This window comes from Medicago sativa, chromosome 6 (assembly GCF_051527215.1).
Source record: "Medicago sativa cultivar Bolivia chromosome 6, Bolivia_mono, whole genome shotgun sequence".
NCBI lineage: Eukaryota > Viridiplantae > Streptophyta > Magnoliopsida > Fabales > Fabaceae > Medicago > Medicago sativa.
Window position 1 is genome coordinate 43,451,275 of NC_140754.1, and position 15,342 is coordinate 43,466,616.

Sequence of the window (15,342 nt, forward strand, 5' to 3'; positions counted from 1 at the left end):
CTAAGCGAACATAAGCATTAACACTATAACCTTCAAATCCCTTGTTCGATTCCCTGTGCTGATATTTTATTTTGTTTTTTTTTTACGCTTTGAACTAATGGTCCTCTGTTCGATCCCTGCATAACACATATTTCGGATTTTTTTTTCAATTTTTATGAAAATTAATTGCTGTATCAAAACACATATTTTTTTAATATTTTTTTTCATATATATCACTTAAAATATTATTTTCTCCAAACATTTCCAAAAAAGATATCTCTCCCTCCAAAAAATTGGTTTCCTACTCCCTAAATCCCTTATACCCTAAAAAAATTACTCCCTCCGTTCCTTTTTAAGTGTCTTTTCAGAAAATTGACACCAAAATAGTGATGTGTATTTTTTGCACATTTTCTTCCTATTATACCCTCATTTTAATCCACCAATAATTTCCTATATTTTTGCACACACTTTATCTTTCCAATAAATTTAATATGTTATTTTTCTCTCGTAACAAACAATTGTCAGTTATTATCTTTTTCTCCAACAAATTCCTTTTCTTTCTTGCGCACTCTCTCCCTCATAACAAACAATTGTCAATTTTCTAAATATCGTGCACATCTTTTTAATTATTTTAAGTCAATATAAAATTTATTCCAACTTCACATTAATCAAAAGTTAAGAAAAAATTAACTTCTTTCCAACTCCTTTAATTAAAGTTAAGGCTTCAACTATGGTTTCAACCAATGCTAGAGTCACACTTGAATTTTTTAACAATTGTTATTCATCTTATTTATAGAATTTTAACTTTTTTTGGAACCATTGTTTGGAACAAATTTTAATTTTTTTTGAAGATAATAAGAAACAAACTTTGTTTAAAAAACAAACAAACTTTTTAAAAAAAAAAACAAACTTTAGTTTTCCAAATAAATAACATTAATTAGTTTTATTAAAAAAGATAAAAGTAATTGACAAAGGGTATAATGGACAAATTGTATCCTTAAAATATCAAAAAGACAGTTAAATAGGAACGAAAAATTCACCCAAAAAAACACTTAAAAAAAGAACGAGGGAGTAGTTTTCAAAATCAATTGACTCTATCCCCAAATCTCACTCTCTCTGCGATTCACAAATCCACAGACCCAAGTTCACGAATCGAAGACTCCACCACACACACAAAACCTCCTCATGGAAGCCGACAGAATCGACATCATCGTCAGCTCTTGACCATTAGGTTATTCGTCCTCCGCCGGAAACCGTAACTTCCGTCCAGGTATCCCCTCTCTCTCTAGATTTTCCTTCCCTTCTTCTTTCGTCGTGAGCTCTAGATTTGTGTTGCAGCGGATTCTAGTTGTCATACCCCAATTTTTGACCTAAGGTCCCACTGACACGCGTCACGTGACCCTAATCGATCTAGTGTTTCAGTTAAAAATCCAGCAGAGAGGTATTTTAAAATACTTCATGTTTGGTTCCGAGTCGGGCCCTCGTCTCACTTTAGTGTTCATTTTTTTTTTATTTCCATCTTTTAGCTAATTTTAAAAATAATTTTAATTAACTTTAAATTTTGTTTTAAAAAAATGTATTTATTGTTTTAGTTAATTTTCTATTTCTAACTTTATCCTTTTTTTTATTATTATTTTTGTTAGTCTTTATCTTCTCTTTTCATTATTATTCCATTTTATTTCTTTGTCCGTCCAAATCCAAAACGTAGTCCCATTTGTTCCACAAACTCAGCATAAGGATGAACACAACCTGTCAAGCGTGTTTCACAGTCTCATCATCAATCCTGTAACGAACTTTGCTTCTTCTCCTCCCCAAGTTACCAAATTTTCTGCCAAACTCAAATCCCTTCATTATAAATAAAGAACCTGCGCACACAAAGAATGGGGGCCAAAAAATTCATCTGAGAACGCACAATTTTCCAGTATCCGAACCTGCAATCAAATCCTCAATTTCACAACAATTCCCCTTCAATATCACCAACACTTTTTCAGTATTCTCACAAGTGCCGAATTTGAAACCAGTAACAGTCGCAAGAAAACCGAAGCACAGACACACAACACCGTATCATAGCAAGCCGTTTTCTCTCAAAACCATTCACAAGGACGGAACCAACAACTCAGGCTCACTTTCACCACCGCAAATCAAACCAACACAGCCGAATCCTCATCAAAGCAATACGACAGAATCAATCACGTTCACGGACCACTACCAAACCAAATCGGCCTCCAACACTATCACTATAAACCAAAAACTAATCCAAATACCCAAATCCCAATTGGCCTCGACAACTCTCAAGCCAACCGACCTCAAACCAAAGTCATTCGTACCAACCGATCCACATCAACAAACGATTGTCCGCGTCAAATCACGACCGTCGAAGCCATCCACACCAATCAACCGTTTCAGCATCAACGAACAGCAGTCAACCGTTCCAGTACCAATAGCCGCAACTTCAAAACTCGAATTGGCAAAAGAACAAACACAAAAGGTATTGATATTGATTTTCTTTTTTTCTTTAAACTGTCGAATCCAGGGTTAGTATATTGGGTATGGAAGTTTTGAAATTAAGAAGAAGAAAGGATTTAGGAGAAGAAAGAAAATCGTAAAAAATAAAATAAAAAGAATGAAAGAAGAACATAACAGAGAGAGGCGTGAGAAGGATACGAGAGAAGGAGAGAGAAATTTGTGGAAAAATGAAAGGAAAAGGCTGTACAGCCTATTTATAAACCACAATATTCCCATGCCTGCGTGCCTACACTCTTAACGTGTACTTGCGCCCCCAGGACCCCTTTGATCAGGATCAAATGGTCCTGGTTAACCCCATAGGCCCACACGCCTGTCTCCTCTCTGAAGCCCAGTCTGTCCTTTTTAATTTTCACACTCCCTATTTACTGCTTGCACCCCCAGCATCTCGTTTCTTATCATTTTCATGCATCTTAAACTTCCGTTACATTTTATTTTTTCTTTAGCATTTTATTTTTTGTTCAGCATTCACATATTTACTTCCATGTCTCCTATTTTTTTACTCGCATTGATTTAGAATGTATTTAGGCTCTAATGTAACTTATTTATTTCCGTTTTTTCTCGCACACCATTTAGATTGTTAAAAAAAATAGGCTTTCATGTAATTTATTTATTTTTATGCAGACCTTAGAATGTATTAATAGGTTTCTTGTAATAGTTTAGGTGCATGTGTGCGTGTGTGTGTGTATGCCTTTTATTTTGTTTCTAGATTAGGTTAAAGGTTTTCGTGGTGATCCAACGTCACTACGAAATACCTACGCATTTATTCTTTTATGCTCCGTTAGCGTAAATTTTAGTATAGTTATCATTTCAAAAACAACAAAAAATGCATATACCAAAAATCACAAAAATATTTTTCTTAAATAAACCTTGATCTTAAATCAAGTGACGTCCTTTTTATTTTCTTTCCTTAATTAAACTTCAATCAATTTAATCATACTTCAAGTCATTTTTCTCTAATATAAAAACCACAAACAAATTCATTTTGCCATTTGGCTTTTCCATTTTAAAAACCTTTTTCAAACTAATAAAAAACACACAACCAATCAAACGTCAGTTTTTGTAACCCCGAACTACGAGGTTTTGATCCCTCACGGGTACGTAGGCAGAGGACACTCGTCCTTCCAAATCAATAAAATGTAGATAATTAGGTTCTCCTTTTTTTAATCACTTAAAATTCTTTTTTTCAAAATAAGCAAGTTATAGCACATTATTTAAATAAAACTAAAAGGTTCCCGTAGAGTACTACGGACATAAAGGGTGCTAACACCTTCCCTTTATGTAACCAACCCCCGGACCCCCCAATTTAAAATAAATTTTTTCAAAGTCGTGAAATAATTAGTGAGTCAATAAGCTAATCAAATAGCATTGATCTCCGAAAAATGACGCGACAGAAATGGCGACTCCGCTGGGGATGCCCCCTAAGAGGGTTGAGCCTAACTTGGTTTTACCTAAATTTTTGTGCTATAACTTGCTTAAAAAAAAAAATCAAAAAATAAAAGATGGAAATACGTGTATATATGTTCTCTCCTTCTTCTTTCTTCTTTCTTTAAACGTGAGTGGTGAGATAAGTCCTAACCCGGACTTGAGAGAAATATAAGATAGGACAGGGTATAATCATAGTGTCATACCAAGAGCATTCTTGGACCATGTGCACATGTGATAACCCTACTCGGTGGAGGCCTCGCGGAAGGTAGTACTCTTGTTGTCATGAGCATTCATGTCGACGTTATTACTTTCAATGTGAGTGTCCGTCGAAGCCGTGGACCTTAGTAACCCTTAACCCATCTTGGCCTTTTTAGGACGTAGTGCGGTGGCTAAACCAAGAGCATTCTTGACTTTAGTTGACACGCGATACTACACTCAAACTAGACTTCCTTGTGGATGATATTGGACTAGGAGCATTCCTATACACCGATATATTTATAAGGGTAGTTGTAATTTGGGAACTTGGTAGAACCCGTGATACAGGTACATTTGAAAACCATAGTCCTTACCAATGGCGTTTTTTCCCTTGACTCCATCATCATGGACCTTAAACCTCACCATGTTTTCATTGTTCTTTAGCATATTCATGCATACATGCATATCTTCATAAAAAAAAAAATTTCTCATCAAAATATCGAAGGACTTAGATAAGTCGTCTTGTAAGCATCAGAGGTATAGACCTTGAAAAGAGGAACACCAAGAAATGCATTTTCAAAAGTCTTAACTAGACTTTAGCTTTGTTAGGGACTTTTGCCTTGACTTTGCTTTTGCTTTTTTTTAAAAAAAGAAACTGTTTGTAATATTTTCAATTATCGAATGAAGCGATGTTCCTTATGATGTTTACAATTACTTTGACGAGTCCTTCGATAAAATAAAAAGTGTCCATTTTTGCATAATCCATCATCATGCATTCATAGTTTCAAGTCCGTGTCTCACACGTTTGTTTTTCCTATAAAAAGGGTCAACCTATCTCAAAAGTGTCATGGCGTCCTCGTCTGAAATCAACTCGCATGTACAACACTCGAGCAATCATAAAGAGAAGATGGATTTTCTCGAGCAAGAAAATCAATTGCTTCGGGAGGAAATTGCAGCCATGCAGACCAAGATGGACGAAATGACTGAATTGATGAAGACACTGACGGTTGCTCAAGCACGTCCTCCTGCTCCTCCTATCAGGACTCAAGCCGAAACTGTTTCTATTGGCCCTGAATGGATGTTTTGTGCCGATACTCCGGAGTACTCTGCTCCACAACGTTTTGTGCCCTGGTTCCCGTCTCTTACTGCTGGCGAAATACTCCGTCCCGTTGCTTGTGAAGCTCAGATGCCTACCCATCAATATGTAGCTCATGTTCCTCCACCTCTTATGAGAGCTCCTCCAGTCACTATGACCTATTCAGCACCTGTGATGCATACCATTCCACAAGAAGAAGAGCCCATCTACCATTCAGGGAATATGGAAGCCTATGATAGAGTGAATGACTTGCAGCAAAAATATGATGAAATTCAGCGAGATGTGAGAGCCCTCCACAGGAAGAAAGTATTTGGGAAGACTGCTTATGATCTTTGTTTGGTGCCAAATGTTCAAATACCCCACAAGTTCAAGGTACCGGACTTCGAGAAGTATAAGGGAAAATCCTGTCCTGAGGAACATCTAACAATGTATGTGAGAAGAATGTCTGCCTATTCCAAGGATGATTCAGTCCTTATCTATTTCTTCCATGAAAGTTTGGCTAGTCCTGCCTCAAAATGGTACATGAATCTAGATAAAACAAATATCCAAACTTTTCAAGATCTGTGTGATGCTTTTGTGGAGCAATACAGTTACAATGTGGATATGGCCCCAGATCGAAGTGATCTACAAGCTATGACTCAGGGAGACAAAGAAACGTTCAAAGAGTATGCCCAGCGGTGGAGGGATACTGCTGCCCAAGTCAGCCCGCGCATAGAAGAGAAGGAGATGACCAAGCTCTTTTTTAAAACTCTCAGTCAGTTCTATTACGTGAATATGGTCGGAAGTACCCCCAGGGACTTTGCTGAGATGGTTGCTACGGGTGTACGACTAGAAGAAGGAGTCCGAGAAGGACGATTGATCAATGAAAGTGTCCCCGCTAGTAGTTCGAAAAAGAAAGAGCAGGAGGTTAGTATGGTGAAAGGGCGGCCTCAGCAAAAATATTCGGCCTATCAACATGTGGCCGCTATTACACCCGTTCCCAATGCCGATCAACAACCGTATCAACATCAACAACCTCGACAACAGGCTCCAAGGACACGATTTGATCCGATTCCCATGAAGTATGCTGAGTTGCTCCCATCTTTGCTCGAAGGGAATTATGTCCAGACCAGGCCGCCTCCTCCGATGCCTAGAAAATTGCCAGCAGGTTTTAGAGCCGATCTCTCATGTGACTTCCATCAAGGGGCGCCGGGTCACGATGTTGAGCGTTGTTATGCCTTGAGGAATGCAGTTCAAGATTTAGTCGAAGCCAAGGTCCTATCCTTCACAGACTTGAATCAAAATGTGCAAAGCTAATATGATACCGAACCACGGGACCTCATTCTGAAGTGGTGGTGCATAGTTTTAGTGACGTATGGAGTGATTTGCCGCTTTCAGTGTCGTTGTGTTTGTTCCTTCAGCTATTTCCTTTGTTCAAATAATGTGGTGTTTATTGATTTTCGTTTTTCAAAAAATATCCTTTCGTTCTGCCCGAGACGACTGTGAACTTGTGTAGGGCTTTTGCTTTAAGTATTTTCATCATTAATAAAAAGGTCGTTTTGATCCCGACTTTGTTTTTATTTTGTGCTTTGTTCTGGAAAAATGGTAATACAAAAAAAAAAATCATTCTCAAATATCTGCATAATCATAACTTATACACTTGTCAAAATCGATAATCAAATCATGCATTAATAAACCCGTTGAACACGTTAACCATGTACTCTCTTCCAACTTTGAGTTCCCTGTGTCCGAAGCTGAAGAAGGAAAATAAGGAGACTCCCGACGAGATCTCACATACTGGGGCATCTTAGCCGTCAAAGCTGCAAACAAAAATCAAGAACATTGATCAGAAGATGGCAGTCACTCACAAAGACTGGCATGAGATGTTACTGTTGCCTCGCACGGATATCGTACTTCAGTACACATTTCAAACAGGGGCAACCCCCCCTCCTTCCCCAATATACAACATGGAGATAGTGCTTCCCGTGGAGGTTGAAGTCCCGTTAATGGGAGTTCTACTAAAGTCCAAGCTTGATCGAATCTAAACTCATGACGACCTTGTACAAATATATCAAAAGAGGTTTGAAACAAGTTTCTAACAAAAAGGTTCGTCCCCATGAATTTCAAGAAGGGAACTTTGTACTACTTTCCAACCAGACTCCAGGGGCAAGTGGACACCTAATTATGAAGGCCCATGTGCAATGACTCTTACAACTACGGATGGTGACAAACACACACGTCATATGAATGTCGGTGCAGTCAAGAAATACTCTGTCAAAAATAAAAGCTCGGTAAGTCGCAAATCTTAAAAAGCGGCTTAGGCAAAAATGAGCGTCTCGGTGGACTGAAAACCCGAAAGGGCGGTCCAGGCAAAAATTAGAGACATGAACAAAAATGATTATCCTGATAGATTGAAACCCAAAAGGGCAATCTATGCAAAAGTTAAGGATCATGACAGGTAACTGCATCAGTCAGCACAGTCCACTTGGGGCATCCAGTCGTCAAAAGAACCTCCGATTCGAAGCATCTGCAGATCAAAGACTCGGAACTGGGGCATTCAAAGTTGTCAGGGAGTATAACGGTTATTGTGTTCAATGTACCTTTCCCATATATTTACTATTTTCCAATTTTTTTCAAAGATCCGTGGAGCCATGCCATTGGTAGGCCACCACTCAATTCATCAAATTCGAGCCTGTGCCCATTTATTTGGAACTCTCATTTATTCTATTTGCAAATTTCTTCTATTTTTGATGGCAATACTTGAAGCAAATTTTTTTTTTCAAAATACAAAAACCTTTTTTTACATCTTTTGAAAAGTGTGAACAACAAACGCACTCTCTTTGAACTTGTGAGTAGTCGAAGCGTACATCAGCATCCGCCTCGAGAACGGTTACATTCCGGAAGAGAAACATGTCTAAACACAATGGAGGGGACCTCTGCTTCAAGCAAGATGCTTTCACAGTCAAAAAAAAAAAAAAAAACAAAAAGAAATACAAAAATAAATGCTCGCTAAGTTGAAAACCTGAAAAGGCGGCTTAGGCAATAGAGAGCGTCCCGGTGGACTGAAAACCCGAAAGAGCAGCCCAGGCAAAAATTAGGGGCACAAAAAAAGGAATATATTCCCGGTGGACTGAAAACCCGAAAGGGCGGTCCAAGCAAAAGTTAGGGATTTTCAAAACAAAAAAAAAAAAAAAAAAAAACATGACTGTTGAAGCATGCCAGAGGAAAGGCACTCCGCGCTGATTTACAAATGGTGACTTCTTCCAGACTTTTGGTTAAACAATGGGCTTTCTCCCCAAGATTCATCGGTTGCTATTCACCAGTTGCTACCTTGTGCCAGGTTTCACACCGTCAACGGCTCGATTGGTTCACAATAATATCATCTCCAAGGAAGTTTGTCGAGTGTTTGTACTGCGATGTCAATCCGCCTCCCGTCTTACCTGTCGTGTCATGTCTCATCGAGTTCACCGGTCATATACAATTCGTACAGTCATACAAATTACGTTCAGACATTTATACATTCATACATTAATACTTTCACATATTCATACACAACATATACACAATATCAATTCATACATGGTTGCATCAGTCACCTAGTGTTTGGTCATATCTTTTCGTTTCAGTCTTCAATTGTTTCAAGCTGCCAGTCCTAAACAACGGACCGCTTGAGTTTACTTTTTGTCTTGTTTCAAGCTGCCAGTTTCAAACAACGGACCGCTTGAGTTTACCTTTCATCATGTTTCAAACGATCAGTTCCAACTAATGAACAGTTCGAGGTCACATTTTATTTTCACAAAAGTGACGTCCCCTGCTTTGTCAGAAAACGAGATGTCACTCAATCTTTATCTTCTCAAGTATCTCATTCCCCGTTTTGTCGGATTACGGAATATCAAGTGTTTCATTCCCCGGTTTAACGGATTACGGAATATCAAATCACCATTCCCCGTTTTGTCGGATTACGGAATATCAATTATCATTCCCCGTTTTGTCGGATTACGGAATATCAAGTGTTTCATTCCCCGGTTTAACGGATTACGGAATATCAAATCATCATTCCCCGTTTTTTCGGATCACGGAATATCAAGTGTTTCATTCCCCGGTTTAACGGATTACGGAATATCAAATCACCATTCCCCGGTTTAACGGATTACGGAATATCAAATCATCATTCCCCGTTTTGTCGGATTACGGAATATCAAGTGTTTCATTCCCCGGTTTAACGGATTACGGAATATCAAATCACCATTCCCCGTTTTGTCGGATTACGGAATATCAATTATCATTCCCCGTTTTGTCGGATTACGGAATATCAAGTGTTTCATTCCCCGGTTTAACGGATTACGGAATATCAAATCATCATTCCCCGTTTTTTTCGGATCACGGAATATCAAGTGTTTCATTCCCCGGTTTAACGGATTACGGAATATCAAATCACCATTCCTCGTTTTGTCGGATTACGGAATATCAATTATCATTCTCCGTTTTGTCGGATTACGAAATATCAAGTGTTTCATTCCCCGGTTTAACGGATTACGGAATATCAAATCATCATTCCCCGTTTTTTTCGGATCACGGAATATCAAGTGTTTCATTCCCCGGTTTATCGGATTACGAAGGTCAAAGTCATCATTCCCCGTTTTATCGGATGACGGAATGACAACAGTGTCATCTCCTGGTATGTCGGATGACGAGACGCCACTCAATTTCTGTTCTCTCAAGTGTCGTCCCCCGTTTTGTCGGATGACGGAATGACAAAAGTATCATCCTTAGTGTGTCTGGTTCAGAGATGTCACCAATCAAATTTAACTTCAAGTGTCAGTTTCTACAAACCATCAGTTTACAAATACATTTCAAAATTCCCAGTGTCTGTTCAAGATTTTGTTTCCTTTCATTTGTCTTCATATCATCAACACGATAGTAGACAATTATTTTCCCCAGTGAAACTACATTCCCGCTAGCGGAGTCGGATCCCATTCTTCAACGAATTTGGGTATCCCGTTTTTGTTTCTCGTCTCAGTCAAGTCATATTTGCCGTCCTGCATTCATACAAGCATTTCACGAGCATTCATAGCATCTTAGGTCCAAAATTGGTGTACTTTGTATTTAAGTCTCTTCGCTCCGATCGAATTAAAGATTCCATCTTCAAATCTCCGGACGAAGAAACTTAAATAGGGGCATCTGTCATACCCCAATTTTTGACCTAAGGTCCCACTGACACGCGTCACGTGACCCTAATCGATCTAGTGTTTCAGTTAAAAATCCAGCAGAGAGGTATTTTAAAATACTTCATGTTTGGTTCCGAGTCGGGCCCTCGTCTCACTTTAGTGTTCATTTTTTTTTTATTTCCATCTTTTAGCTAATTTTAAAAATAATTTTAATTAACTTTAAATTTTGTTTTAAAAAAATGTATTTATTGTTTTAGTTAATTTTCTATTTCTAACTTTATCCTTTTTTTTATTATTATTTTTGTTAGTCTTTATCTTCTCTTTTCATTATTATTCCATTTTATTTCTTTGTCCGTCCAAATCCAAAACGTAGTCCCATTTGTTCCACAAACTCAGCATAAGGATGAACACAACCTGTCAAGCGTGTTTCACAGTCTCATCATCAATCCTGTAACGAACTTTGCTTCTTCTCCTCCCCAAGTTACCAAATTTTCTGCCAAACTCAAATCCCTTCATTATAAATAAAGAACCTGCGCACACAAAGAATGGGGGCCAAAAAATTCATCTGAGAACGCACAATTTTCCAGTATCCGAACCTGCAATCAAATCCTCAATTTCACAACAATTCCCCTTCAATATCACCAACACTTTTTCAGTATTCTCACAAGTGCCGAATTTGAAACCAGTAACAGTCGCAAGAAAACCGAAGCACAGACACACAACACCGTATCATAGCAAGCCGTTTTCTCTCAAAACCATTCACAAGGACGGAACCAACAACTCAGGCTCACTTTCACCACCGCAAATCAAACCAACACAGCCGAATCCTCATCAAAGCAATACGACAGAATCAATCACGTTCACGGACCACTACCAAACCAAATCGGCCTCCAACACTATCACTATAAACCAAAAACTAATCCAAATACCCAAATCCCAATTGGCCTCGACAACTCTCAAGCCAACCGACCTCAAACCAAAGTCATTCGTACCAACCGATCCACATCAACAAACGATTGTCCGCGTCAAATCACGACCGTCGAAGCCATCCACACCAATCAACCGTTTCAGCATCAACGAACAGCAGTCAACCGTTCCAGTACCAATAGCCGCAACTTCAAAACTCGAATTGGCAAAAGAACAAACACAAAAGGTATTGATATTGATTTTCTTTTTTTCTTTAAACTGTCGAATCCAGGGTTAGTATATTGGGTATGGAAGTTTTGAAATTAAGAAGAAGAAAGGATTTAGGAGAAGAAAGAAAATCGTAAAAAATAAAATAAAAAGAATGAAAGAAGAACATAACAGAGAGAGGCGTGAGAAGGATACGAGAGAAGGAGAGAGAAATTTGTGGAAAAATGAAAGGAAAAGGCTGTACAGCCTATTTATAAACCACAATATTCCCATGCCTGCGTGCCTACACTCTTAACGTGTACTTGCGCCCCCAGGACCCCTTTGATCAGGATCAAATGGTCCTGGTTAACCCCATAGGCCCACACGCCTGTCTCCTCTCTGAAGCCCAGTCTGTCCTTTTTAATTTTCACACTCCCTATTTACTGCTTGCACCCCCAGCATCTCGTTTCTTATCATTTTCATGCATCTTAAACTTCCGTTACATTTTATTTTTTCTTTAGCATTTTATTTTTTGTTCAGCATTCACATATTTACTTCCATGTCTCCTATTTTTTTACTCGCATTGATTTAGAATGTATTTAGGCTCTAATGTAACTTATTTATTTCCGTTTTTTCTCGCACACCATTTAGATTGTTAAAAAAAATAGGCTTTCATGTAATTTATTTATTTTTATGCAGACCTTAGAATGTATTAATAGGTTTCTTGTAATAGTTTAGGTGCATGTGTGCGTGTGTGTGTGTGTATGCCTTTTATTTTGTTTCTAGATTAGGTTAAAGGTTTTCGTGGTGATCCAACGTCACTACGAAATACCTACGCATTTATTCTTTTATGCTCCGTTAGCGTAAATTTTAGTATAGTTATCATTTCAAAAACAACAAAAAATGCATATACCAAAAATCACAAAAATATTTTTCTTAAATAAACCTTGATCTTAAATCAAGTGACGTCCTTTTTATTTTCTTTCCTTAATTAAACTTCAATCAATTTAATCATACTTCAAGTCATTTTTCTCTAATATAAAAACCACAAACAAATTCATTTTGCCATTTGGCTTTTCCATTTTAAAAACCTTTTTCAAACTAATAAAAAACACACAACCAATCAAACGTCAGTTTTTGTAACCCCGAACTACGAGGTTTTGATCCCTCACGGGTACGTAGGCAGAGGACACTCGTCCTTCCAAATCAATAAAATGTAGATAATTAGGTTCTCCTTTTTTTAATCACTTAAAATTCTTTTTTTCAAAATAAGCAAGTTATAGCACATTATTTAAATAAAACTAAAAGGTTCCCGTAGAGTACTACGGACATAAAGGGTGCTAACACCTTCCCTTTATGTAACCAACCCCCGGACCCCCCAATTTAAAATAAATTTTTTCAAAGTCGTGAAATAATTAGTGAGTCAATAAGCTAATCAAATAGCATTGATCTCCGAAAAATGACGCGACACTAGTATACCAATTTAATTTCACTGATTTTGATTCCCTGTGTGTGGAAATTAATTAGTATATTGGTTATGTGGGGTTTGAATTTGCTTATTATTTATTTAATATTGCTTATTTCATTATTTTTAGTTTGATTTCTGTTAGTTTGATTCCTCTTGTGTGAAAATTAATTAGTATGTCGAGTTTTTGGGGTGTTAAGTTGCTTAATTTCGTTATTATGGGGTTAATTTTGGTGAGGAGGATTTCTTGCAGTGTGAAAATTAGTTAGTATATTGGATATTTGGTGGTTTGAATTTGAACAAATTTTTAGCTAATTTGGCAGAATGATATTACTTAATTTCGTTATTATTAGGTTAACTTCAGCTAGCTGAATTGAATTCCTTGTGTGTGGAAATTATTAGTATATAGGTTATTATTTGGATATGCTTAGTAATGTGATAAGCACTTGAGGGGAAAACTCCAGGACATGAGTTATATAAATAAACTAGAAAAAATTGCTTGACAACCGATAATGACTTTTGCAATCAACATGAGTTATATATTTTGGCACGTGGTGATGTCTCTATAAAATATGGTATTTGGTAGTATCCTTAAATTTCATTCTTTGGTGCAGAAGTAACATTCATTCACGCTGATGCTCAAACATGGTATATAGTCATATAAAATTATTTTTCTTGTGGTTTGTTTATATAAAAGTTCATTGCCTACTTTCTAGTTATTTGCTTATGATAACAAATTTTTATATAAATTTGATGAAAATCAAAATAATGTGAGAAAGATGGTCTTTATTCGGACATAATAAAAAATACATCTATTTTTGTCACAAGTATTTCCTAGTTAGCTCATCTCTCTCAGATATCTCCCACTCCCTCAATTTTAAAGCTTGTTATAACTTACTGCTCTTCAAGCCGTTCTGTTTGTGGCTCTGATGGTTAATTGATGTTCCTAACACATAGTTGGCAGTAAACCTTGTGAGGATCCCGTAGTTTGTGGCTCTGATGGCTTCATATTCAAGCATGATAATTATTCTTATTCAGTCTGTGGTGCAATGACCTTTTTATTTTGATACAAATTTGGTCAGTAGCAAAATTTGTTATTCAAGTGCATTTAGGTTCTTCTCGTAACTGTATTGTACTTCTGGTAATAGGGCCTAACCTTGCACTGGTAATTTACTCTGCACGATATCCCTGAGGTATAGGATGTTATTTTATTTTGTTCTTAGCACTTGTTGTTGAGATTCATATTTAGACTATAGGATGCTCATTTAGGTTCTTCTCATAACTGTGTTGTTCTTCTGATCTTGCGGCAGAGCTTGTTTAGACTATAGGATGTTATTTTATTTTGTGATATTACCAATGATGGAAAACCATAGATCCTTTATAGAATTTGATGCCATGTGTAAATATTTTAGTTTAATTATTTGTTTTAATTGTACTTTTTTTAGTTTCACATAAACAATTGTAACGACCTTCAAGCGCTTATGTTGCTTTTATGTTTGGATCTCTCAAGTAACAGAAAGGGATAAAATAGAGTAATTGGTACTTTGTCTTCACTTGCTACATTCCAAAGCTGGTATGTTATTTTTATATTAAAGTATAATATTTGTATATAATTAAGTTTATTAAGTAACATGGTTATATTTTGTTATAATATGTGCAGTGCATTGATGGTTTCAAGTGTGTGACATACTCAAAAGATAAACTATGAGAAATCCAAGAAGAATGGTGTCAGTTCACGATGAGCTTAAAAGTTATATGATATTTTTATGATAAGGTGGGTTTCATGTTTCTAAATATATTTGCAAGAAGTGGTAGTTGTTTTAATTTATAATCTTGCTTTAATTTGTACTCATGATCAGTAGTACTTTAAATTTATCTTTAATATAATACAGTGTTATTGCTTAATGGTGTTTTCTGGTATATATTCAGGTGGAGGATTCAGGTGGAGGAGAGTGAACGAAATTTGGAAATGAATGATGATTTGCCTGCTTGTTTTGGATAAAAATGTTGAGAAAACCAAGAAGATAGATGAAGACACCATAGAAGATTTTGATATTTATGTTAACTAATTAGTTGTAACTCTTAAAGATATCTATGTTACCATATTAGAGGCTATACATTTCTGACTTTTATGCTATATATACATACATTTTTTAAGGTATGGTTAAGTTTTATTTGATAAATAATAGTCTCAATTATAATGTGCCAAAATTATATATATTTCCTTTAAAATTTCTGACTTTATATATACTTTACTTTAAATTAATATAAAACGCTATCTGCAAAGGGAAAAAAAATTGACAAAAAAATAATAAAATAAATGCTTCTCCTAGCGCTTTTTTTCCTTTATAAAGTGTTATATAAACATATTGTTACATAGCGCTTTTAAAACAAAA

At 36.6% G+C, this 15,342-nt stretch overlaps 1 long non-coding RNA gene across 1 annotated transcript; it reads left to right on the forward strand.

Annotated features, from left to right (window-relative positions):
• Positions 1-366: 366 nt before the first annotated feature.
• Positions 367-15,132, forward strand: LOC146915318 (uncharacterized). Its single transcript, XR_015014558.1, has 4 exons — positions 367-1,249; positions 14,457-14,519; positions 14,607-14,720; positions 14,876-15,132. It is a non-coding gene; the product is annotated as an uncharacterized LOC146915318 (long non-coding RNA).
• Positions 15,133-15,342: the final 210 nt, after the last annotated feature.